The sequence below is a fragment of the Schistocerca nitens genome, chromosome 2 (assembly GCF_023898315.1).
Source record: "Schistocerca nitens isolate TAMUIC-IGC-003100 chromosome 2, iqSchNite1.1, whole genome shotgun sequence".
Taxonomy (NCBI): Eukaryota; Metazoa; Arthropoda; class Insecta; order Orthoptera; family Acrididae; genus Schistocerca; species Schistocerca nitens.
Window position 1 is genome coordinate 1,087,416,265 of NC_064615.1, and position 27,850 is coordinate 1,087,444,114.

The window sequence follows — 27,850 nt, forward strand, 5'->3', positions numbered from 1 at the left end:
CTAATGTCTGAAGCAGTGCTGGCGGGAATTAACACCATGAATCCTGCAGGGCTGTCTATAAATCCCTAAGAGTGGGAGGCGGTAGAGATCTCTTCTGAGCAGCACGTTGCAAGGCATCCCCATGTCTGCGGAGCTTGGTGACCAGCGGAAGTGGTTAAACTGAGAAGAGTGTTCCTGGAGCCACTCTGTAGCAATTCTGAATGTATGGCGTGTCTCGTTGTCCTGCTGGAATTGCCGAAGTCCGTCAGCAAGCACAATGGTCATGAATGGATGCAGGTGATCAGACAGGAATCTTACGTACGTGTTATCCGTCAGCGTCGTATCTAGACGTATCATGGGTCCCATATCATTCCCACTGCACAGGCCCCACACAATCACAGAGCCTTCTCAAGAGTGAATAGCCCCCTGCTGACATGCAGAGTCCATGGACTCATGAGGTTGTCTCCATACCTGTACACGTCCACCCGTTCCATGGAATTTGAAACGAGACTCGGCCGACCAGCAACATGTTTCCAGTCATCAACAGTCCAATGTCGGTGTTGACGGTCCCAGCGAGGCGTCATGTTTTCTGTCATGCAGTCATCAAGGGCACACGAGTGGGCCTCCGACTCCGAAAGCCCATATGGATGATGTTTCGTTGAATGGTTCGCACGCTGACACTTGTTGATGGCCCAGCACTGAAATCTGCAGCAATGTGAGGAAGGGTTACACTTGTGTCACGCTGAACGATTCTCTTCAGTCGCCGTTGGTCACGTTCTTGCAGGATCTTTTTCCGGCCGCAGCGATATCGGAGATGTGATGTTTTGCCGGATTCCTGGTATTCTCGGTACACTCGTGAAATGATCTTACGGGAGAATCTCACCTTCATCGCTACCTCGGAGATGGTATACCCCATCGCTCGTCCGCCGACTATAACACCACGTTGAAACTCACTTAAATCTTCATAAACTGCCATTGTAGCAGCAGTAACCGATCTAGCAACTGCGCCAGATACTCCTTGTCTCATGTAGGCGTTGCGGATCGCAGCGCAGCATTCTGCTGTTTACATATCTCTGTATATGAATACGCATCCCCATATCAGTTTCTTTGGCACTTCAGTGTAGATTTCGGTTATTGGGTGACCATCTTCAGTACTTCGGGTAATACACGAACCAATTAAAATACAATCGCATTTATGTTAACACCAAAGTATAATTGAATAAACTTTATGTATAGGTGTTTTGTACAGACCAGCAGGTAAATTTACCACATTTCATATGGCCTGCCGGATTGGCCGAGCGGTTCTAGGCGCTACAGTCAGGAACCGCGCGACCGCTACGGTCGCAGGTTCGAATCCTGTCTCGGGCATGGATGTGTGTGCTGTCCTTAGGTTAGTTAGGTTTAAGTAGTTCTAAGTTCTAGGGGACTGATGACCTCAGAAGTTAAGTCCCATCGTGCTCAGAGCCACATTTCATATGTTACAAGGATCATGTTATAGTAATGCACTGTGCATAAATAAACGTACATAGTTATTTATACTATCACAAAAATAGCCGTTGTAAGGAAACAGATTTTCATCTTTTTTCCCTTTGATATTTCATGCCCCTCGCCATGGGACGGGGGGGGGGGGAGGGAGGGTGGTTGGCTGCCTGCGGTACAGTATTCCGCTCTTCAGCCAAGTAAATTAACAAGTATTGCAAGAGAAACAAAATTTGGGACTGTTTTTTTACTTCAAATTAAAAATCAAAGACGAAAAGCTAAAAAACCCCGAAATATATACACTTTAAAAACTTACAGTTGAAAGGTGAAGTTCTTCTGCTAAAAAACACTGAACACTGTACTTTAACCTGAAATTTCAAGGACCTGCAGTGGGTAAGAAGTGTTGTCGGAAAACAGAATTTTTCCATAGGATCGAAGAGTGTGGGTAAAGTGGTATGGACATCACTATGTGATCAAAAGTATCCGGACACCTGGCTGAAAATGAGTTACAAGTTCGTGGCGCCCTCCATCGGTAACACTGGAATTTGATATGGTGTTGGCAGCTTCCACTCCCGCAGGAATACGTTCAATCAGGTGCTAGAAAATTTCTTGGAGAATGGTAGCCCATTCTTCACGGAGTGCTGCACTGAGGAGCGGTATCGATGTCTTGTCAGTGAGGCCTGGCACGAAGTAAAATGGCTCTGAGCATGATTTCATCAAGCAGTGCGTCAATAAAACCTCCGAATCGCGTGTAGAGCATGCCACCAACCCAGTCCTACCTGTTCCTCAAAATGCAAAACTAAATCTCCACCTACAAAACTCGAACTACTTCCAGCGTGCTGACACAATTTTCCCATCCCTCAATTCCACATTGCAGAAATCTGCACAATTCTCCAGCTCTACCTCTCTGCAGATGACTCGTTAAAACAAACTCTTTCAAATCTCAGAGAGTTGTTTTTGACCAAACGATATGTAGTTCCCCCCCCCCTCCCTGCCTAATTGAATGTGCTATCTAACCATTAATGACCATACGAGAATAATTAGGAGCACCGCCCTACCTGAAGATATGGAGCATTCATGTACCAAAAACGTAACACAAAGCTCCCAATATTGTATAATCGTTAGAAGCAGCAAGTAGATGAACAGCAGGCGTCAGTCATTTTCCCAAACTATACAGCCATGAACATCAATAAATGTGTGTGAAATCTTATGGGACTTAACTGCTAAGGTCATCAGTCCCGAAGCTTACAAACTACTTAGCCTAAATTATCCTAAGGACAAACACACACACATCCATGCTCGAGGCAGGACTCGAACCTCCGCCGGGACCAGCCGCACAGGAACATCAATAAAACTGACAAACTGCAGGTACGGATTCTTGATTGGAAATGCAGGAAAAAGCTCCTGTGAATATGTGTCCGCAAACGCATCGTTGCGACGGTAGATATTTCTGACGAACGGAAGTTTCTCTGACCACGTGCCGTGTGTTCGTACAGGCTATGTAATAGGCGCAACGTACCGTAAGCAGCAGAGTGATCCAATGTTCATGTCGAGAAGAAGCCTAGATGGTGTTGCGTACGGCTATGCAGAATGAAGCGGTCGAGAGACAGCGCGGCCATACCAAAACAAATAACCTCACAGTCACCAGCCTTCAGACACTGATGGTTCAAATGGCTCTAAGCGCTATGGGACTTAAAATCTTGGGTTCAGATGCCTCTGAGCACTATGGGACTTAACATCTGAGGTCATCAGTCAACTAGAACTTAGAACTGCTTAAACCTAACTAACCTAAGGACATCAGACACATCCATGCCCGAGGCAGAATTCGAACCTGCGACCGTAGCGGGCACAGGCCGTGCGTTATGAACATGTGCTCGGTCGTGTTGAAAGATGCAGTCACCATCCACGAACTGCTCTTCAACAGTGGGGAGCAAGAAGGTGCTTCAAACATAAATGTAGGCTTGTGCTGTGATAGTATCACGCAAACCCCCTCCATGAAAAACACGACCACACCATAACACCACTGCCTCCGAGTTTTACTGTTGGCGCTACACACGCTGGCGCATGACGTTCACCGGGCATTCGCCACACCCACGCCCTGCAATCGGAACGCCACATTGTGTACCGTGATTCGTCACTCCTTGCAACGTTTTTCCAGTGTTCAATCGTCCAATGTTTACGCTTCTCACACCAAGCGAGGTGTCGTTTGGCATTTACCGGCGTGATATGTGCCTTATTAGCACCCGCTCCACCATGAAATCCAAGTTTTCTCACCTCCCGCCTAACTTTCATAGTACTTGCAATGGATCCTGACGCGGTTTGGAATTCCTGTGTGATAGTCTGGATAGACGTCTGAATATTACACATTACGATCCTCTTCAACTGTCGGCTGTCTCTGTCAGTCAACAGACGAGGTCGGCCCGTACGCTTTTGTGCTGTACGTGTCCCTTCCCTTCACGTTTCCACTTCATTATCACATCGGAAACAGTGGACCTTGGGATGTTTAGTGTGTAGATATCTCACTTGCAGACGTGTGACCCTTGTGACACCCAATCACCTGACTCCTTTCGAAGTCCGTGACTTCCGCGGAGCACCACATTCTCCTCTGTCACGATGTCTAATGACTACTTAGGTCGCTGATATGGAGTACCTGGCAGTAGGTGGCAGCGCACTGTACGTAACGTGAAAAACGTATGTTTTAGGGGGTATCCGGATACTTTTGATCACTACTTGAGTTGAGGCGGATGGTGAGAAAAAAAAAGCGTAAAGAGTAGCGTGTGTTTGGGGAGGATATTGGTCACAAGAGGAATAGGGTGGGGACAGAAGGAGAGGGAAAAGGAGAGATGTGGAGTGGAATTGGTGAGGAAGAGTTGGTACGAGGGATAAATATCGGGATGGGTCTAATTGTCAGGGAGTAGGAGTTGGTCGAAGTTTCGTTCAGATGGGTAGTGGAGTCTGTGTAGGGGTAGTGATGGAGTGATGCATTTGTGAAGATGCGGCAGCAGACCAGGGTTAGTGATAAGAGTGGAGACAATGGCGTTATTGGAATCATATTTTGTCAATAAACAATAGAAGCGACTACAACGGTGAGCGATGTTAAACCAATAAATCTCCTGAGAAATTCAGGAGATTATATGGGATAAGGTGTTCTCACATCCTACCTAATATTACATGGTAGTAATGTAAAGTATTTTGTGTAGCTGGCTATTGACATGTATGCGTATTGTATCAAAGAAGTACATTGTGCATAAATATATCTAGAATCATTACAGATTCATCAATTTCTACAAGAGTTAACAATAGCTGTTGAAAGAGGATTATGTTAAAATCACAGTTTAAGATACACCATCATGGCCACGCGGGGTTAGCCGAGCGGTCTAGGGCGCTGTAGTCACGGACTGTGCGGCTGGTCCCGGCGGAGGTTCGAGTCCTCCCTCGGGCATGGGTGTGAGTGTTTGTCCTTAGGATAATTTAGGTTAAGTAGGGTGTAAGCTTAGGGACTGATGAACTTAGCAGTTAAGCCCCATAAGATTTCATACACATTTTAACATTTTTGAACACCATTATGAGCACCTAGTGGTACTCGTATGAACTAGTCAGCCACTTAGGGATTATAATTTTCGTAATTCTGCATCGCTACCAGTGCTAAAACAAACATACGATACAAATAAATCTTGATTTAAAGTACATTTTTCCAGTTTAATGAATACTGGAACAAAATTCAACTAAAGTTGATGAGTGAGGGTAATAACAGATAGTTGCTGAGAAATTCAGGAGATTATATGGGATAAGGTGTTCTCACATCCTACCTAATACAAAGGTGCATGTTGTTTTGGTGCTAACTGATGTTAAAGATAATAAACCATTAGAAAACCGCCTAAATTCGTGAAAATTCAATTACAGAAGTTCGCAGAGTTGGAGGTGGATAGTTGTAAGTAAGCCATTAATGCTGAATTCGTGCATCTTTGTTGCTCACCTCTTTTGGTCGACCTCCAGGGATCTTCAAATGTCTCCTAAAAATGCGAAGATCTCGTGGTGACCTGCTCATTAAGCAGCTTCTCACCAGGGAAAAGTTGGTGGCGAAAAATCTCGACGTACACCAACAACTCCACATGTTTACCCTTCTCACATAGATACATCAGCCTCATGTGTGAGTACATCACGGTCCCACCATAGGCACTTGAAATAGGAAGGGCGGCGATGTGGTATATCTAAAACTGAGGTTATAATATAATCCTCTTTTTTTTAACTGCTCTGTCAAATTTTATAGCAACTAATGGATGTGTAATGTTTCTAGACACATTTATGCACGATGTACTTCTTTGATTCAGTATTAATATCAATTACGTATCCATCAATACAAGGTAGTTTACATCACTACCGTTTTGATTGCAAAGAACTTTTATTGCTTTAACATTACTATTCGTTGCACTGGCTTCTATCGTACGTTGATAAAAATGTATTTCTTTCAAATGGCTATTTTTATAATAGCACAAATACGCAACTATGTATATACAATGCATTACTGTAAATGACGTTTGCACAAAGTGCGCTATAATGAAAGACGTTCACTGAGGCCAGCCGTGAGATAACTGTTAAACAGCAGCGTCCGTGCAATTTGAACTCTTTAGTGTATAGTATAAAATGGACTATGCCAAATAACGGCTAAATTATGTTAAATGTATCTGCTGGTATGTACGATCAACTTCCATGAGATATTTATGTTGTTCTTTGGTGTTAACATATTTGTGACTGTATTTTAATTAATTCCTGTATTACCTCTGGCACTGAAGACGATTTCTCGGTGTCCGAAATCTAGGTCTGTTACAATAAACACAAGTTGGGACTGATTGCCGTGCTTTCTTTCACCAATTGAAATAAGTATAGTTGCTGATCACTTCCAAGTTCCAGATGGATTCAAATTTAGCTGAGTTTGCTTGCAGTGTTGAGGCGCAGATCAGACGTATCCATGCTGAGAAATTCCTCATCTGCTCCGTGCCTTTAAAGGCCCTCTGTCTATTCATTTTGAAGAAATTTCGTACTTTCGTCTAAACCGTTCTTACACTAATACAGTTCACGTTCACATTTTACGAAATGAAACCGGCTTTACACACTGCTTGTTTTTAAGCGATTTCTCCCTCGTTTGTTTAACCAAAAAAGTTGACGATTTTATCGGTCACTGAAAGCTATTTCTGAAGATGTTTTCTTTGGGCTAGGAAGATACTGTATTTTTATTCTATACTTTAATTAGCACGACAATCATCGCTCGAACAACAATTCACAGAATCTTCAGAGTTATTCCCTGTTTCTTCAATGTTTCCAGGAAATGTCGATATCACTCGAATGAATGACCAAGGAATTAACTTACAAGTAACACATACGTGGTACTCTTAATATCTTGTCTGGAAGGTAACAGCATTTGCCTATCTCTCCTTGGTTACACAAGTCTAACGAGAAATGAAAAACTGAAACCTTTCAATATTAAATGTAAATACTGTGTCTGGGAATGAACCATCAGAACTTGGAGCTACTATACTAAATAAATGGAGAACAGTTTATGATTTCCATTTTTTCTCCCTGTCACTAGAGAGTCGTGGAGTTTTCGCACAACAAGTTTGGTTCCAATATTCATCACCATAATATGTTGCTAATTTCGCTTAAATTCTGAGTATTATGCGCAATTTGCACCTCAAACGTTAGAAGACAGTGAAGCCTTGCTTATGATAAAAAGTTATGAAAAGAGTAACGGAATACTTCTATAAAATACGATCGACAGCACCTCCACTTATTGTAGTGCACACTGTAACGTAAAGTGAGAGACACACGGTCTTTTTCTCATTCCTGCACTATGCCATTTACTGGTTATATGGGCCAGCTAATGAACTCTCACCTAGAAAGTTACGACTGACAGAAAACTTGCAACGAACACTGTTGGTGCTTGATCTTATTCATATGCAACTACTGCTGTTAGTATGCAAGGGTTTAATCACCGACAAGTAGTAGCTTTAAATAAGTAGAAACTTTTTATTGAGACAGGTCACTGACTGAAGCTATGCGGAGTGGAAATATAGCAGTTACTGTTGTTGGCCTCGCGAGGGAGAAAAACTGGTATCGGCTACATGAGGAGATTGGCGCGTTCGTTGAGGGCAAGTCAGTAAAGAGAGGGAATGAATTTTCTTTCCTTGGTGAAATGCACGTACAGAGCTGAAACGATGTTTTGCTGCACGAGGATATTTGTATGTGTACTTCAACAGCTACTGCGAAGAATACGATGATGATTCTTCGAACTTTCGCAGTCATTCCTTATCTGTGTCATTTGGTGTTGGTCTGCAGAAAAATTGTTTTTATGCCTCCATAATCGCCATGATTTCTCTATCTTTTTTTCATGTGTTAATGAGAGACGGGTTTACTAGATCTACTTCAAAGTTGTTTTATGCAACTCACTTTGCATAATCAGTGGTTCGAAACACAACACTATTACTATTTTGCGTGTTTGAAGTCACACCATTGTCGTGACAAGCGATCAGTGTGTACTGGCACGCCAGCACAACACGTTTGTGTGTTATTTTATGTATGACATGGTGATGGTTCAAATGGCTCTGAGCACTATGGGACTTAACATCTATGGTCATCAGTCCCCTAGAACTTAGAACTACTTAAAACTAACTAACCTAAGTACCTCACACAACACCCAGTCATCACGAGACAGAGAAAATCCCTGACCCGCTGGGAATCGAACCCGGGAACCCGGGCGCGGGAAGCGAGAACGCTACCGCACGACCACGAGCTGCGGACGACATGATGTTCCCTGTCACTTTTTATTACAATCTGACGCAACATCGCTATGTGACTCCCAGTATTGTGATAAGCATGCAGCCACGCAGGATTAGCCGAGCGGTCTTAGGCGCTGCAGTCATGGACCGTGCGGCTGGTCCCGGCGGATGTTCGGGCCCTCCCTCGGGCATGGGTGTGTGTGTTTGTACTTAGGATAATTTAGGTTAAATAGTGTGTAAGCTTAGGGACTGATGGCCTTAGTAGTTAAGTCCCATAAGATTTCACACACATTTGAACATTTTGAATAAGCATGCACAACTGATAATGTAACAAGATCCTGTGATGACAAAGTAGATCTGACGAAACCGTTCATAGTAATAAAAATAATTGCTAGCAATCTTGGCAGTCGATTCTTCAAGAATAATATGTCTTCCAGATTACCCCCAAGCTGACGCAGAGTCAAACATATAAAACTAAGGAAAGCCTAAATAGTGATGACCGAACGGGAACTCCAATCCTGTCCTTCTCTAATGCGAATCCAGTGCCCTCTCACTACGTAACCTAGCCCAGTGGGTGAGAGAACATTTTTTCCCAACAAAGGCATATATAAAATTACATCTGAGTGCAAATTTTATCACAGAAATTGGAAAAAGGAAATAGAACAGTAAAATAACTAAGGTATACGAGGGCTATTCCAAAAGCAAGGTCCTATCGGGCGTGAAATGGAAAACCACAGTGAAAATCCGATGAAACATTCCTCAGATGTGAAACTTCCTGGCAGATTAAAACTGTGTGCCCGACCGAGACTCGAACTCGGGACCTTTGCCTTTCGCGGGCAAGTGCTCTACCATCTGAGCTACCGAAGCACGACTCACGCCCGGTACTCACAGCTTTACTTCTGCCAGTACGTCGTCTCCTATCTTCCAAACTATACAGAAGCTCTTCTGAGAACCGTGCAGAACTAGCACTCCTGAAAGAAAGGATATAGCGGAGACATGGCTTAGCCACAGCCTGGGGGATGTTTCCACAATGAGAATTTTCACTCTGCAGCGGAGTGTGCGCTGATATGAAACTTCCTGGCAGATTAAAACTGTGTGCCCGACCGAGACTCGAACTCGGGACCTTTGCCTTTCACGGGCAAGTGCTCTACCATCTGAGCTACCGAAGCACGACTCACGCCCGGTACTCACAGCTTTGCTTCTGCCAGTACGTCGTCTATCTTCCAAACTATACAGAAGCTCTTCTGCGAACCGTGCAGAACTAGCACTCCTGAAAGAAAGGATATAGCGGAGACATGGCTTAGCCACAGCCTGGGGGATGTTTCCACAATGAGAATTTTCACTCTGCAGCGGAGTGTGCGCTGATATGAAACTTCCTGGCAGATTAAAACTGTGTGCCCGACCGAGACTCGAACTCGGGACCTTTGCCTTTCGCGGGCAAGTGCTCTACCATCTGAGCTATCGAAGCACGACTCACGCCCGGTACTCACAGCTTTACTTCTGCCAGTATCTCGTCTCCTACCTTCCAAACTTTACGGAAGCTCTTCTGCGAACCATGCAGAACTAGCACTCCTGAAAGAAAGGATATAGCGGAGACATGGCTAAGCCACAGCCTGGGGGATGTTTCCAGAATGAGAATTTTCACTCTGCAGCGGAGTGTGCGCTGATATGAAACTTCCTGGCAGATTAAAACTGTGTGCCAGACCGAGACTCGAACTCGGGACCTTTGCCTTTCGCGGGCAAGTGCTCTACCATCTGAGCTACAGAAGCACGACTCACGCCCGGTACTCACAGCTTTACTTCTGCCAGTATCTCGTCTCCTACCTTCCAAACTTTACAGAAGCTCTTCTGCGAACCATGCAGAACTAGCACTCCTGAAAGAAAGGATATAGCGGAGACATGGCTTAGCCACAGCCTGGGGGATGTTTCCAGAATGATTCCTCAGATGTGTTGGGCAGTGTCTCTGGTACGCCTGTCGATTGCGTCACGTCCCTCTTTTCAGTTCTGAGCGCACAGTGAACACGCAAAGATGCCTAGAAAGTAGTGTCTCCCGCCAAGTACTAGGGCCTGGTGAGAGATTTCGCCTGATGTCATACAGCCCACATAACATAGCTGTCATGCATTTCCTTCTTCAAGACAGTCCTCAGCCGCACTCTAGAAGGGCAATGAAGATGCTCCTGCGGAGTTTTCGATGGGAAGTGTTTGATCAACCACATTTTTTTAAGTCATCAGTCTTATGACTGGTTTGATGCGACCAGCCACGAATTCCTCTCCTGCGACAACCTCTTCATCTCAGAGTATCACTTGCAACCTACATCCTCAATTATTTACCTGATGTATTGCAAATTCTGTCTTCCTTACAGTTTTTCCCCTTTAAGACTCCTTCTAGTACCATGGATGTCATTCCCTGATATCTCAACAGGTGTCCCATCATCCTGTCCTTTCTCCTTGTCAGTGTTTACCACATATTCCTTTCTCTTCCGATTCTGCGAATAGTATCCTCTTTCCTCACCTTATCAGTCCACCCAGTTTTCAACATTCGCCTGTAGCACCATGTCTCAAGTGTTTCGATTTCCCCACAGTCCATCTTTCACTACCATACAATACTGTGTTCCCAACCTACATTCTCAGAAATTCCTTCCTCAAATTAAGGTCTATGTTGAATACTAGTAGACTTCTCGTGGCCAATTGCCAGTGCTAGTCTGCTTTTGATGTTTTCCTTGCTCTGTCTGTCATTGGTTATTTTACTGTCTAGGTAGCAGAATTCATCTAATTCGTGACCATCAATCATAATGTTAATTTTCTTGCTGTTCACATTTCTGCTACTTCTCATTAATTTCGCCCTTCTTTGATTTACTCTCAATCCATATTCTGTGCTCAGTAGACTGTTCATTCCATTTAGCAGATCATGTAATCCTTCTTCACTTTCACTCAGGATAACAATGTCATCAGAGATTCGTATGATTGACTTCCTTTCATCTTGAATTTTAGTTCTACTCATTAACCTTTCTTTTATTTCCATCATTGCTTCTTCGATGTACTGATTTAACAATATGAGCGAAAGACTGCAGTCCTATCTTAAACTCTTTTTAGTCCGAGCACTTATTATTCCCTCTTGGCTCTAGTACATATCGTATATTACCCATCACCCCCTATAGCTTACTCATTTTTCTGAGAAATTCGAACGTATTTGCGCCATTGTTCATTGTTGAACGCTTTTTCCAGGTCGACAAATCCTATGAACGAGTCCTGATTTTTCATAAGTCTTGCTTCCATTATCACCACAAGCTCTAAATTGCCTCTCTGGTGCCTTTACATTTCCTAAAGACAAACTGTTCGTCATCTAACATATCCGCAATTTTCTTTTCCATTGTATATTATGCTTGTCAGCAGCTTGAAAGCTTGAATTGTTAAGCTGATTGTGCGATAATTCTCGCATTTGTAAGCTCTTGCAGTCTTCGGAATTGTGTGGATGATATTTTTTCCGAAAGTCAGATGGTATGGCACCAGACACACATTCCACACAGGAATGTGAATAGTAGTTCTGTTACCACTCCCCCCAATGATTTTAGAAATTATGATGGAATGTTATCCATCATTCTTTCTTATTTGATCTTAAGCCCTCCAGAGCTCTCTTAAATTCTGATTTTGATGCTGGATCCTCTAAATCGACTCCTCTTTCTTCTTCTATCACATCAGAAAAATCTTCCAACCCACAATACAACCCATACTTGGCTCCCTCTGAGTTTCATCTCTGCTCACACGAACCGCTAACTATGAAGACAACATTTTGGCACAGGCAACGAGCTGTAGACCAACATAGAGAATTGGCGAAAAGCACAGGCCGCTACCTTCTATGACGAGGGCGTTGGAAAGCTGGCACAAAGCTACGACAGACGTCTAAGTCGAGAGGCGACTATGTAGAGAAGTAACTGGGCAGTGTAGCTAACTGTTGCAAATGAAATATTTCTGTTTTTATTTATTTATTTATTTTTTTTAGTGATTCCCATTTAGCGACCAATCGGAAGTTACTTTCCGAATAGCCCCATTGTCCACGGCATGTACTATAACTTTGACGTATTCTTGATGTCGTTGAATTTCCGTTGCTAGCTCCATAATTCACGAGTATGAACTCTACATGCTGGCTTTCCACCTCGGGCTTTACCTTACGGTTCTTCAGATTAAATTCTGCCTTATGACTCTCTGAAGTGCTTTGTACAGAGATGTCCTTTAAAATATTTGCAGCAGAACAAGAAAACGAGTTCGGTACTGTATCTTACTTGTTGGTTGATCTATACGTTCTCTCAGTATTACTTTATTATTACTTTATAACAAAGTGCATTTCAGTATTTACATTTATGTTCGGTTTTGTTAACTTCATTTTTACGTTTATATTTTGATTGAGTCTGTAATTTTAATGAGCCATTTTATCTTTTTAAATTTAGGTTTTAGTGTCATAATTACAAAATTTCTAAGTCAATGAATTTGATGTTACGAAAAAGATTATAACTTTGCTTTCTATTAAAATGCTGAAAATAATTTTTCTGCGTTCAAACTGCAGAGTTATATACGTTAATGCCGGCCGGGGTGGCCGAGCGGTTCTAGGCGCTTCAGTCCGGAACCGCGCGACTGCTACGGTCGCAGGTTCGAATCGTGCCTCGGGCATGGATGTGTGTGATGTCCTTAGGTTAGTTAGGTTTAAGTAATTCTCAGTTCTAGGGGACTGATGACCTCAGATGTTAAGTCCCATGGTGCTCAGAGCCATTTGAACCATTTATATACGTTATTGTTAGAATAATTGATTTATTTGACACTTTGAATGGATATATTACAAGTCCCACACGTTATATCAGAGTTACATATATTAATGTACGAATAATTGATATATTTGACACTTGGGCAACGGCCTTGCCGCAATGGATACACCGGTTGCCGTCAAACCACCGAAGTTAAGCGCTGTCGGGCGTGGCCGGCATTTGGATGGGTGACCGTCCGGGCCGCCATGTGCTGTTGCCATTTTTCGGGGTGCACTCAGCCTCGTGATGCCAATTGAGGAGCTACTTGACCGTATAGTAGCGGCTCCGGTCAAAGAAAACCATTATAACGACCGGGAGAGCGGTGTGCTGACCACACGCCCCTCCTATCCGCATCCTCAGCTGAGGATGATGCGGCGGTCGGATGGTCCCGATGGGCCACTTGTGGTCTGAAGACGGAGTGCTTGAATGGGTATATTACAACTTCCATATGTTATATTAGAGTTACATATGTTAATGTAAGAATAATTGATTTATTTGACGCTTTGAATGGATAAATTACAAGTCCCATATGTTATTTTCGCATCACATTTATACTGTTAATGTATTTTTTATTTACATCGTCAAAATATCGATACTATCTAGGAACCTACCCACGCTGTGTGACGTGTAACATGACAGTCACATATCGCTGAGCGATGTTTGATTATTTTTCTGCTCATTTGTTGGCTATTTTTAAGGAGAGTACAAGGTTCCTAAGCCAGGAAGAATCGTCTTGTTAAGAAACGAGGAGGTCTGGCTTGATCGCGAAAGTCACGAAGGTTCTAGAGAAGGGAAGTGGGTCCCCAGGACACGGTAGTTTGCGGTAACTGTTGCGGTAAGCCGCTGCTCCATGCTCTGATGGCAAATGCGGTTTTCTCAACTGAAGGCAGTTGCTGTCAAGCAACTCAAAGTCCCTAGAGCATAACTGTGAGTGACGAATTCACCTCCCTGTATGCAAATCTGGGCATGGGCCGCAACGTCGCTACTCAGGCACCGTGATAAAATTCGCAGCTTCTCCTGCGGTTCTTTTTATGCAGTCACATGAAGGTTCCCCTGTACTCAAGTAGATAAAGCGATATTCTTGCTGGTTATTTCCAGGCGGAGTTTTTCTAAAGGTGAGGGCTAAGGTCTAGAGGAAGACAATTTCAGGAACTTGCATCCTGCCGTGGACGGAATGAGACCTGCGATCGCGCCGCGGAGGGACTTCTGCTCCTAGCGCCGACTAGCGCGCTCGTTTGCCTAGTTTTGAGTGTCACAGTTCGTGTTAACCCTATCCAATTTCTGAGCAGCTCACAAGTTGTATTGCCTGATTAATTGTATTGTTTCGTCGGTCTTGGACTCGTTTACATTTGCGAGCTGTACAGATTAGGAAAACTTGTAGCGTCTCCAAAGAAGTCTAACAAATAGGTGAGGTATCTCCCCACGGTGTTAGCGGGACATTCATGATTAACTTGAGCTTCTAGAACGCTTTGTGTTTCAGTATTTTAGGTGACTTTACTCTCGTTGTGTTGGAGACTTCATGTTCACTTCGTTGGAAACTTATTCTCTGCCATTTTAATTGGTATGTGTGAAGATCTTAGAGTAAATAAGTGACTTATGAAACTCAGGCTTGATTTGAATCTCAGAACTAAACTATTTACCTACGGCTGATGCTGGTTAGGCGATCCTCTAAAAACAAAAATGGTTCAAATGGCTCTGAGAACTATGGGACTTAACAGCGGAGGTCATCAGTCCCCTAGAACGTGGGACTACTTAAACCTAACTAACCTAAGGACATCAAACACAGCCATGCCCGAGGCAGGATTCGAACCAGCGACCGTAGCAGTCGCGCGGTTCCGGACTGAAGCGCCTAGAACCGCTCGGCCACCACGGCCGGCTCTAAAAACAAATATATATAAAAAATATAACCACTGCATTCCTAATTTGTTCGTATCGCTGTGACGGTGTTCCGTTGCCCTTCTTTGTTAAATGTTAAATATCTGGGTACTTTGATCTCTGGTTATGACTTACGATTTACTAGTATCGTGCTAATCTCGTCAGAAATGTGGTAAGGACTGGGCTTAAGAGATACCATGAGACGTATGCAGTGTAGGTTCTGTTCACAGGACATTCTTTAGTAACGTACCTCATACAATGCGTGACGTCCTGAGGCCAACGGTGCGAAAAGCCACTGGGAAACGCCACGTCTTTGACCTATAGGAGGGGTGGAAGAATCAAATATGTGATTTTCGCACGGACTGTAATACTGCCATCCTCCTCTCGAGAATGTGTTTTTCTGAAGCTTGGGTGGAGACAGTGTCTGAACTCGCGATCCTAACCGTCGGGAAAGGAGATTCCTCACCAGAGAAGCGCCTCAAAGATCACCTTTGATTCGGTTGTTCTTCACCAACTGTGTAATTGCCACAATGGTAACGCCCTAGGGCAGATGATTCTAATTCCACGATGTACTACGCCCAACAAAGCGTTCAGAAATCAGTGTCAAAGTTTTTTCATAGAATGTTACATTGCTAGGATGAATGTGCGGTGTACCCTCGTAATGCTCGCGGAACACATCGTATCCAAAACGTGATTAAAATGAAGGTCTTCTAGTAAACAGTTCTCACTTCTGGCGCCAGTTCGTTTTAGCTATATTTTAATAACCTGAATCTACCTTAAATTTCTGGCAAAGTTATATAATTGTCCTACATCCGTCATTTCTGTAAGTGAGGAAAGTTTGCTGGTGTTACAAAAATACCGGAGTGTTAGGACATTATCCATAATGACGACGGGGAGCTTTCATCTATTTGCTAGTATTTTGCAGTACCTGGACAATAACTAGAAGGTGTAAAGACAGTACTTTCCCTCCCAGAAGTCACTTACAGCGTAAAAGGCTGTCTCATGGGTGCTTATTGGCTTCTTAGAAGCGGTGGTCCGCGTTCCGCCGTACTACGAAGGTACCTAGTATGACGTATGAGACCTTGAAAGCTGTTCAGCGTCTCGCGCTGTGGACCAAGGACTGACTCACTGGAATAAGGAGCGTGCTAGTAAACGTTCGACTGCGTCGTTGGTTGCTGTCTAAATACCTGACCTAAATGTTGAATGCGATGTTTATTTACACAAAGATTTAAAGCTCAGCTTAGTTAAATTTCCAAAGATGATATATCTCGGCAACTAACCAGCTGAAAAATGATAACATGTTCTGCAGTTGCGAAACTTTTAGCATGGGAGAGACGAATGTTACTCAGTAGTAACGAGAATTTGCTAACAAATAATTCGACTGGCGAGATGAAGAAATACAGAACCACAATAAAGGACACGCCAACGGTGAAAGTCTGCAGAATGTTACGGGAGAGAAGGGATGTTGGTACCTCCACTGGGGGGACATGTTGCTGCTGTGTTCCGACTGTGCCGCGACTGTGCTCCTGTCGTATTACATCGCTTGCATTCCCACATAACATACGGTGTGGGTGCTGAGTTCAGTCACAAGTGCGGTAAACAAACGAGGATGTTGTGGCTCTCAGAACTTATTTGGTTCTGTAGAGGAGAAAATAATAGCGTGAAAAAAAAAGAAACGTCGTTACTGTGCTCATCCTCTTTTCAGAGTTATAGAAGAAGAGGGAGGATTCCACACGATATTTAATAGGCTCGCTGATGATCCTGTGAAATTCATAAAGTATTTTAGAATGAGTTTTACTATCTTCAAGAATTTATTGCTTAAGAAAAAACACACGAAATGGAGAAACCGTTTTTTAGCTTAGGAGAGACTGGCTGTAACCCTAACGTAAGAATTCCAGTCGCATTTATCATTAATTTCCTACATAATTACGCATTATCCATTAGCAAATTTGTTATTCAGGGTTTTGTTCACTCTATTCATTACTGTTTTGCCGATATCTTCCTAGTGGAGATTCGCAAGTTTCTATGAGCTTCAATTAAGGAACATCGCCTGCATTAGTGTATCGGATCTTTATTTCCACCTGTCAGCTCATCTAGAAGCTTCCGTCGCCTGTGGAACTGCCGCAGCCAACTTAGGCAGCGTGGAAGAAGGCTGCTGAGGACTCTGGCGAGATGTCGCAGTTCCCTGACGGTATGGGTTGTCGAGGAACCTTTGACTACTGTTTATCTGGCCAGCATACCTTAATGACATAAAATTTGCAGGAGGGGATGTACGGCGGTACACCGAGGACGGACCTACCTCAAATTCTCGCATTCTTCTCCATTTACAACCTCGTCCAGGGAACATTGAACGATGGTGAAAGTCTCACGGGTTTGAAGAAACGGATTGAAAGCTGCTTTCCGTCTTCCAGTCTTCATTTCTTTATCTTCATTGCTGCCTGGGTAGATGTGGTTTCGCATCTAACAGGAGCTCAATAAAATACAACCTCTATAGCACCCACTTGCTTCTGCATTCGTCACCTACAAGTAATCAAAATTATAGCTGAATGTGAAAAATATTATCATCATTACCTTCAGCAAGAAGAACAAAAGGTAACGCGAATAGGAAGACAAAAGCAATACTTACTGGATTGGTTAAGCTTCTCACAGATGTCGCTCCACATATTGTCTTTGACAAGAGTGTTGTCGTTATCCTTATACGACAAATTGTAGAGTTCTGGATACTGCTGAACAAGTATTACAAGCTCCTCGTCCATGCTTACGAAAAACACGCAAAGGCAAGGGGAGTAGGGGTGCTTGATTAGGATAGCAATCCATAGGCGCGAAAGCCGTGTACGCCGGTAGGTGGTGCTGTACACGACAGTAATGGAGGGGAACGCCGCTAGGTGCTGTCTACGAAGGTACTGGAGAGGAGCGTCAGGATTTCGTCGTTCGAGCTGACGCTTCTTTGGCGATATTTCCTTGCTCGACATGTTGAGCAGTGTACGCATGAAAATGCTTCCTGCTGTTCCTGTGGAGAAGAAAAGAAAAACCTTACTTACGAATTGGCCTAGGGCGGTGCGGTGACGAGTTATTGTGTGTTCTGCGAGGAAATTATTCTCGCAGCAGGTCAGGCCAAAGTGTGGTTGGCTTATGGTGTGGTTGGCGGCCCAGTTCACGGAGGAGCCGGTTGAGGGATTGCCTCGCTTTCTCGTACAAGAACTTCGCGATGATTCTGAATCTGTCCTTCAGGAACGGCATGCCTGTGTCTTCGTGTAGAAGAGCGGAGCATTCCCTTGGAAGACGTAGAGCGGTCTTTAGAGCTCGGTGCTGGACCCTCTGCAGCGTTGCAACGAGCTGCTGCGTATTCCAACCCTGACCGGACCAGTTGTATGTACAGCGTGATGCCGTGTTGCGGCTGCAGTGTCGACTGCGGATTGAGCAGCGTGTAGAGAGCGCAGAGGCCACCTATGGCTTTGCTTCTGACTTCTTGGATATGAGGTGCAAAGCAGAGTCTTTCGTTTAGGGTGACCCTTAGGCGCTTCTTCGTCTTGCTCAATGCGACTGGCGCTCCTAGGATTTCGGGTGATCACCGCCTGGCTCTTCGCTGCGTTGAATTTCAGCCGCTATTTCTTTGACCGTGTGAGCCGTGGCGGGACTGGCACCTTTAGGGCCCTGACATGAATACGATCGATTTCCTAGTGCAGAGGTTTGTCTTTGGGCTTGGACCGGCTCGATATATAAGGGATTGCCGACCGTGAGTAAGGGGAAAGACACAACGCTTGAGAACGGGACGCGGCGGTGCGCGAGTCGCCGATTGATTGGCGGAGAGAAGCGAAGACGGGGTGTCTGAGGCTGGGCGGCGGTTGTCACGTGGTTGTACTGGAGTCGGCGGGAGTTGTCCGGCGCTGTGCGTTCTCCGAAAACCTCGTGAGCTGTGGATGTGCCCGCTTCCTTGGAGGGCCACGCTGTTATGGTCTTACGAAGTGATGCTCTGGCATCTTCGGAAAATCGCCCCAGCATCAAGACACCCAGTTAAGTACGCTATTACAGAGAGCGCTTATTTAACTGTGAGCTTCAAGCGCTATTAGAAAGCACAGAAGCTGAAATCGTTATAGGTACAGAAAGCTGGCTAAAGCCTGAAATAAGTTCTGCAGAAATATTTACGAAGTCTCACACGGTCTTCAGGAAAGATAGATTAGGCAGAATTGGTGGTGGAGTGTTTGTGTCTGTCAGTAGTGGTTTATCTTGTAGTGAAGTCGAAGTAGATACTCCGTGCGAATTGGTATGGGTGGAGGTTATACTTAACAGCCGAACTAAGTTAATAATTGGCTCCTTCCACCGACCCCCAGACTCCGATGATATAGCTGCTGAACATTTCAGAGAAAATTTGAGTCTCGTAACAAATAAATACCCCACTCATACGGTTATAGTTGGTGGGGACTTCAACCTTCCCTCGATATGTTGGCAAAAATACTTGTTCAAAACTGGTGGTAGGCAGAAAACATCTTCCGAGATTGTCCTAAATGCTTTCTCCGAAAATTATTTCGAGTAGTTAGTCCACGAACCCACGCGAATTGTAAATTGTTGCGAAAACACACTTGACCTCTTAGCCACAAACAATCCAGAGCTAATAGAGAGCATCATGACTGATACAGGGATTAGTGATCACAAGGTCGTTGTAGCTAGGCTCAATACCGTTTCTTCCAAATCCACCAGTAACAAACGCAAAATAATTTTATTTAAAAAAGCGGATAAAGTGTCACTAGAAGCCTTCCTAAGAGACAATCTCCATTCCTTCCGAACTGACTATGCAAACGTACACGAGATGTGGCTCAAATTTAAAGATATAGTAGCAACAGCAATTGAGAGATTCATACCTCATAAATTGGTAAGAGATGCAACTGATCCTCCATGGTACACAAAACAGGTCCGAACGCTGTTGCAGAGGCAACGGAAAAAGCATGCGAAGTTCAGAAGAACGCGAAATCCCGAAGATTGGCTAAAATTTACTGACGCGCGAAATTTGGCACGGACTTCAATGCGAGATGCCTTTAATGGGTTCCACAACGAAACACTGTCTCGAAATTTGGTAGAAAATCCGAAGATACTCTGGTCGTATGTAAAGTACACAAGCGGCAAGACGCAGTCAATACCTTCGCTGCGCTGTGCCGATGGTACTGTTACCGACCCCTGTGCCGCTAAAGCGGAGTTATTGAACGCAGTTTTCCGAAATTCCTTCACCAGGGAAGACGAATGGAATATTCCAGAATTTGAAACACGAACAGCCGATAGCATGAGTTTCTTAGAAGTAGATACCTTAGGGGTTGCGAAGCAACTCAAATCGCTTGATACGGGCATGTCTTCAGGTCCAGATTGTATACCGATTAGGTTCCTTTCAGATTACGCTGATACAATAGCTCCCTACTTATCAATCATATACAACCGATCGCTCACCGATAGATCTGTACCTACAGATTGGAAAATTGCGCAGGTCGCACCAGTGTTTAAGAAGGGTAGCAGGAGTAAGCCATCGAACTACAGACCTATATCATTGACGTCGGTTTGCAGTTGGGTTTTGGAGCATGTACTGTATTCAGACATTGTGAATCACCTCGAAGGGAACGATCTATTGATACGTAATCAGCATGGTTTCAGAAAACATCGGTCTTCTGCAACACAGCTAGCTCTTTATTCGCACGAAGTAATGGCCGCTATCGACAGGGTATCTCAGGTTGATTCCGTATTTCTGTATTTCCGGAGAGCTTTTGACACCGTTCCTCACAAGCGACTTCTAATCAAGCCGCGGGCCTATGGGGTATCGTCTCAGTTGTGCGACTGGATTCGTTATTTCCTGTCAGGAAGGTCGCAGTTCGTAGTAATAGAGCTGTTCTTGATCTATATAAATGACCTGGGTGACAATCTGAGCAGTTCTCTTAGGTTGTTCGCAGATGATGCTGTAATTTACCGTCTAGTGAGGTCATTCGAAGACGAGTATCAGTTGCAAAGCGATTTAGAAAAGATTGCTGTATGGTGTGGCAGGTGGCAGTTGACGCTAAATAACGAAAAGTGTGAGGTGATCCACATGAGTTCCAAAAGAAATCCGTTGGAATTCGATTACTCGATAAATAGTACAATTCTCAAGGTTGTCAATTCAACTAAGTACCTGGGTGTTAAAATTACGAACAACTTCAGTTGGAAAGACCACATAGATAATATTGTGGGTAAGGCGAGCCAAAGGTTGCGTTTCATTGGCAGGACACTTAGAAGATGCAACAAGTCCACTAAAGAGACAGCTTACACTACACTCGTTCGTCCTCTGTTAGAATATTGCTGCGCGGAGTGGGATCCTTACCAGGTGGGATTGACGGGGGACATCGAAAGGGTGCAAAAAAGGGCAGCTTGTTTTGTATTATCACGTAATAGGGGAGAGAGTGTGGCAGATATTGTGGTGTCACCGCCAGACACCACACTTGCTAGGTGGTAGCCTTTAAATCGGCCGCGGTCCGTTAGTATACGTCGGACCCGCGTGTCGCCACTGTCAGTGATTACAGACCGAGCGCCGCCACACGGCAGGTCTAGAGAGACTTACTAGCACTCGCCCCAGTTGTACAGCAGACGTTGCTAGCAATGGATCACTGACAAATACGCTCTCATTTGCCGAGACGATAGTTAGCATAGCCTTCAGCTACGTCATTTGCTCTACCTAGCAAGGCCCCATTACCAGTTTATGTTGAGATTGTTATTAGAGTACCGTCAAGAGCGATGTACACCAATTATGGATTAAAGTTAAGTATTCAAACCACTACGTTCTTTATGTATTAGACTCAACTCCTTTAATTGTTCCAGACCTAACGCCAGTCTGCGTGAGCTTAAACGCGTGTATTTCGGCCTCCTCTAGCAACACTGTGTTGGCTCTTCTGCCAACACTACAGATATGATACGCGAGTTGGGATGGAAGTCATTAAAGCAAAGACGTTTTTCGTCGCGGCGAGATCTATTTACGAAATTTCAGTCACCAACCTTCTTTTCCGAATGCGAAAATATTTTGTTGAGCCCAACCTACATAGGTAGGAACGATCATCAAAATAAAATAAGAGAAATAAGAGCTCGAACAGAAAGGTTTAGGTGTTCGTTTTTCCCGCGCGCTTTTCGGGAGTGGAATGGTAGAGAGATACTGTAGTATGATTGTGGTTCAATGAACCCTGTGCCAAGCACTTAAATGTGAATTGCAGAGTAATCATGTAGATGTAGATGTAGATTTAGATGTAGATTGTGATCGCTCTTGGTACAGTAAGACGTTGTACGATGTGTGATGTTATGCTTCTTCCGTTTTATTTGAGGGCTCCTACTAAGCGTGTGCTCTGCTTCCGCATAATATTGATGTATTTGCAGATGTGTGTCATTACGTTCTAGTGAGTTCCGGTTCTCTTGAGCCAGTTCATTTCCCACTTTTTGTGTCTGTTTATCAAGTACTGATTCAGTTAAAGGAAGCACTTCCAATCAAATTGATTGTTGGTTAGCCTTGATTTTATAGATTTCATTTGCTGGTCAATCTTAAATGTTAAGATTAAGAAAGGATTTTCTCCCTTCTGTTGTCGGGTTTGGTCTGTGTTTCAGTGAGCCGGGGCAGCGGGAAACCAAAGCGCAGGGGCTCCCTTTAGATTACAAGTTTGACTTACGGGCGGTGGACTTCGCATAAGCTCGTGTGGTCCTCTTTGGTAGAGTTTGCCTGGTTCACATTTTGGGGTTGCTCCAAAAATGGTTCAAATGGCTCTGAGCACTGTGGGACTTAACATCTGAGGTCATCAGTACCCTAGACTTAAAACTACTTAAACCTAACTAACCTAAGGACATCACACACATCCATGCTCGTGGCAGGATTCGAACCTGCGACCGTAGCAGCAGCGCCGTTCCGGACTGAAGCGTCTAGAACCGCTCGGTCACAGCGGCCGGCCGTGGGGTTGCAAACGGAGCCATGTCTTGGTTCGAAGTTAATTCTGCTTCTCTCTGTCGGTTCCACCGTTCGTGGTTAAACTTCGGCCTTACAAGCTTGGACTTTGCTTCTGTTATTACACATTTATCATTGTACAAGGTTGTAACGTTCTATTCCCTAAAGGTTCATCTTACAAGTCAATGGGCATTTGAATAATTTCGGGGTTGCTCTGTAAGATTGACCAAGTTATAAATACGTTTTAAGTATTCTTGTCGAAGTTGAGGCTCGATGTCAAATGTTATTTTACATGTAATGTAAGGTTTTAATTGAAAGGGTTTTAAATAATGTGTCTTAACTAGAATTGTTTGTTAAAGCTATGGTTAAATTCAGTCTCAGTGGCTTTTGTCAATTTTGGTGGAAAATCGTGGGCTCCGTGTAATGTTAATTGAAAAGGGTCTTAAATAATGTGTCTTAACTAGAATTGTTTGTTATGGTTAAATTCAGCCTCAGTGGATTCTGTCAATTTTGGTGGAAAATCGTGGGCTACATGCAATGTTAATTGAAAGGGTCTTAAATAATGTCTTAATTATAGTTGTTTGTTAAAGTTATTTATTAACTTGCTTATGATTTATGTAATGAATGTGTCTTAAATAATCTTGCCCGAGTGCCGCCTGACAAATTGTATCTGAGACTGTTTTGGGTAGTAAATAAAACCATTGGAATTGAAATGTTCACTTTATTGGATCAGCCCTTCCACCTCCTTTAGATTCAAAGGTTAAACAACCAGCTGTTAAGTATCTCCGTTTCACCATGAACCCATGAACCGTAAAATTACTACTGGTTCACCAAAGATTATTAATCACAATTAATACACAAAATGTAAAGTGGAAGTAGGTGCCGAGGAATAACTGGTGAAATTACACACAATTTTCAGTAACACGAAATGTAAAGTGGAAGTAGGTGCCAAGGAGTAACTGGTGAAATTACACACAATTTTCAGTAACACTCTCTATTCAAATTTGGTGCAAGACTTCACGATATTTAAAAAAAAACAACAATCACTTAACGAATAAGTCACGATTTACAATAGGAAAGGACTTCTAAATTATTAAATTGTTATAAAAAAATTCATGCCAGTAAAAGGCAAGTACAGGCAAGCAATTTAACGTATACAACGCGACGCTGTATAATATTTCAAGCTGAGCTAAATTACAGGTGAATTTAACTCCATTAATAAATGAATACAATTTGAATATATGACTTCACTTTTCGGCTGACAAATTTCTCATTTGGTTACAACAGCCGTAGCTACGGCCGCCCACAACAGCCTCACTCAGGTTCATTAAAAGGCGCGGAATCTAACTTGTCTGCAACATATAAAGACAATTCTGTTTACAAAAGTTCTCAAAATAGGAAAACCAAAACGCATGAGTCATACACAAATTTCTGCCGGTTAACTTACGGCAAAAACACACGCTCGCGAGGTAGGAATTGGCGAACTTTTACAACATTCTCCTTTCAAGAAAACAATGTCTACCCGTAATGAAATGGTAAACTTTTGCATGGCAAGAAAACACACTAAAAACGAACTACCTGTATAAAACACATAAGTACGTTGAGTAAAAGCCTTAAAAGGTATTGAATTAAAAAAAAAACACGCAACAGTTTTTGCTGACTAGAAACAATATAAAAAAAACCACTACGGCGTACATTCACAACCTTGCTTGATTACAGCCAAATATACATAAACACAAATTTACGTATGTTACAGCTTCCAGATGAGCAGGAATTCGTTATGCAATTGACTAGTTCTTACCATGAGGAAAAAGGAATTTTTCTTCTTTCTTAGAATACCTTTTACACGTGAGTCTAGTAATACTAGTTGTGGCAGGCGAGAGAATGTATCAGGTCTTAGTGCCTTGCATTTTAAACAGTACAGTCATTGGTGCCTTAGACTTTGACAGTCACGGCAGAGGCTAACAGTCGAATAACCGGTGGGTAAGGTGGGCGGGGAAAGAAGCAATCCGAGCCACAGATTTACTCTGACTCCCCCCCCCCCTTTCGTCCTAAAAAGGGGGAAAACGTACCACCCTTTCTAATATTACCACCTTCCCGCGGATGGGCAGACAAGAATGAATGACGGGAAACCCCCAAAATATACGGCTGGTATAACTAACAAGAATAAGTAAATTGAATTCAATTAAACTTCATAAAATCTGTTAACAATCAATACTCAACTTCTGGTGCGTTACGACTCCCAGGACTGATCCAACGCAGCACCTCCAAATGCTCTGCCGAGCCGCCCGCTGCCAGCCGTTTCAACGGACGCAGGAAGGCGCGCCGATTTTCAGAACCTCCTCGCCGGTCGACAGCATACGGCCGAACTGCACATTAGACCGCTCGCGGACCCACGCTCAGGAAGATTCCTTTCGCGACGAGCAGTTAACGCCCCATACCACGGAGCCGCTGCTCGCGTCGCTTACGCTGATGCCACGGCCTGCGTGCTGTGCCTCTAGCACCGGCAGAGAAGTCGCTTCTTGATGCCGCGACTGTCAGCTCTCCACGAGAGCCCATACATCCACTTCTTAAACGCACGCGAACAGCCCACTTTTCCCCTTTCCCGCTAGAGGGAGACACCGAAGCCTTCAATTGCGACAACGGCGCCACCGCCAGAAAACGGAGGGCGACTGCTTCACGCTACGCGCTGCGGCGTGCTTTTCAAAGCTAACCTTAGTTCGGCTCAACCCAGAGTGTCGCCTCTGAGTTGAAGGCGGTGTCGCATCGTGTGCGCTTTCACGGTGCGGCTATACAACGCAGTATCATCGGCGTAGAGCGCCAATTCGACGCTCACCACGACCGGAATCCTCCTTCGAGCGGTACCCATCGTACGAGGGGCATGGAATGCCACACGAACGATGAGCTTGCAGGCATGCACTTAGTGTATAGAACAGATAAAGTGCAACGGCTGAGGCGCCGGACGCATTTAACGAGAACGCATCCCAGACAGACATCAACTGCACCGTAGTTTATTTGCACATTAATTTTAGAACTTATTTCCTGGCTAAATGCGCCATTCGATCTCACGCCTCAAGAGCAAAACACTTTAATTCAAATCCGGCTGAAGGCCAATCACTTAAGACTCAAAAACAAGAATTTGAATTTTAAATAGCAGAAGGCCTCATCTTAAAAAATTTCTCTAGATTAGGCTGAAGGCCCAAACAATCTCACCCCTTAAGGGCAAAACGACTTTAATTTAAAATCGGCTGAAGGACAATACCTTGAGACTCAAAAACAGGAATTTGAATTTAAAAGGAGAAGGCCTTATCTTAAAACATTTCTCTAAATTAGGCTGAAGGCCCAAACAATTTCCGGTAGCGTTCTCGCTTCCCACGCCCGGGTTCCCGGGTTCGATTCCCGGCGGGGTCAGGGATTTTCTCTGCCTCGTGATGGCTGGGTGTTGTGTGCTGTCCTTAGGTTAGTTAGGTTTAAGTAGTTCTAAGTTCTAGGGGACTGATGACCATAGATGTTAAGTCCCATAGCGCTCAGAGCCATTTTGAACCCAAACAATTTCACTCCCTAACGGCAAAACAACTGTAACTTAAAATCGGCTGAAGGCCAATAACTTAAGGCTCAAAACAGGAATATGAATTTCAAAGGCAGAAGGCCTTATCCTAAAATTTCTTTAAATCAGGCTGAAGGCTGTAACGTTCTCTGGCAGCACGCATCCAAAGTGAAAGTTGAAAGAACATTTCGATGTATAATGCTCACTGTAACAAATAATTTATATGTATTTCTGTTAAATGAATTTCAAAAGGACACTTAATTCTGCGAGGAAAAAGATAATTATGAATTTTGCTATTGTAAATGATTATTCAAAGAGTGTAAAATACTATCTTTGGCGGAGGATGTGAAAACCACCACAGAAGAAACGATATGTAATCAAAAACGACAAAGACTGTACAAGAATTAGTTAATATATGAATAGGCAATATCTTGTAGTAGAATCGCTTGTCTTCTGCACGGAGTGAATGGGAGAGGAACCCGTGACGCTGCATTAGGCTCTTAGGTAGTCTTCATTTGTCATAAGTCGATGATCGACGCCATTTGTAGCTGGGATTGTAAAAGGTGTGTAAAGATTTTAATTGTTTCTGTTAAAATATATTTATCTATTAAAATCTGTTTGTCACAATTACTGCAAAGTTCGCACCGGACATTACCCATTCTATTTAAGAAATTTCAGCATTTTATTGGATATCGCTGGTGGTGCGGAGCTGCGCTGCGAGCGAGCAGTCTGCAGCAGCGGCAGATTTAAATACACGATCGCAATAACGACCACATCCTAAAAAGGGTACAGGTAGAGGTGAAGGAAAATAATAAAGTGTTTCTTTTCACAGCATTCCAGACGCAGAATAAAAAGAGATAATAGATTTTATCTTATACATTCACAGGTGGATACAAGCTGCAGCTTTTGTAAATTTTCATTCAAAAAGTGATAAATTCTGAACATATCGTAAAGTGTATTTAAAACCGAATAATTTTCATGAGAGCTTAGCAATATAAAAAAGAAAACGTTTTCATATGGTAAACATAGTCTTATGTGTCAAAGCTAGTCGGGGTATATCCAATTAAACAAAAATCCACTGCAACGTGAAAATGTTTGCGAAGTTCGATGGACAATAATATTTTCATTCTTGCCCAAACAGCTTTAGTTCTTGAATAAAAGTAAAACTTGAATAATTATTTTAGAATATTCAAAGAAATTCATTTTTATTAACCTGTAACAGAATAGTTCATATGTAAAGTAATAATCACATATGAAAAATTTATTGCAACCTTTCATTTCTCATGTCCATTCATGTATATGTTAAGTTCGATCTCAACGGTTTCCCAATCAAATTAAACGCAAAAAGCAAAGAAAGTTTAAAACCAGACGGTCAACTCCCGAATAATTAAAACAGACAGAATCGTATTAAAAGGCCCAAACAATCTCACGCCTTAACGGCAAAACAACTTTAAAATCGGCTAGAAGCCAT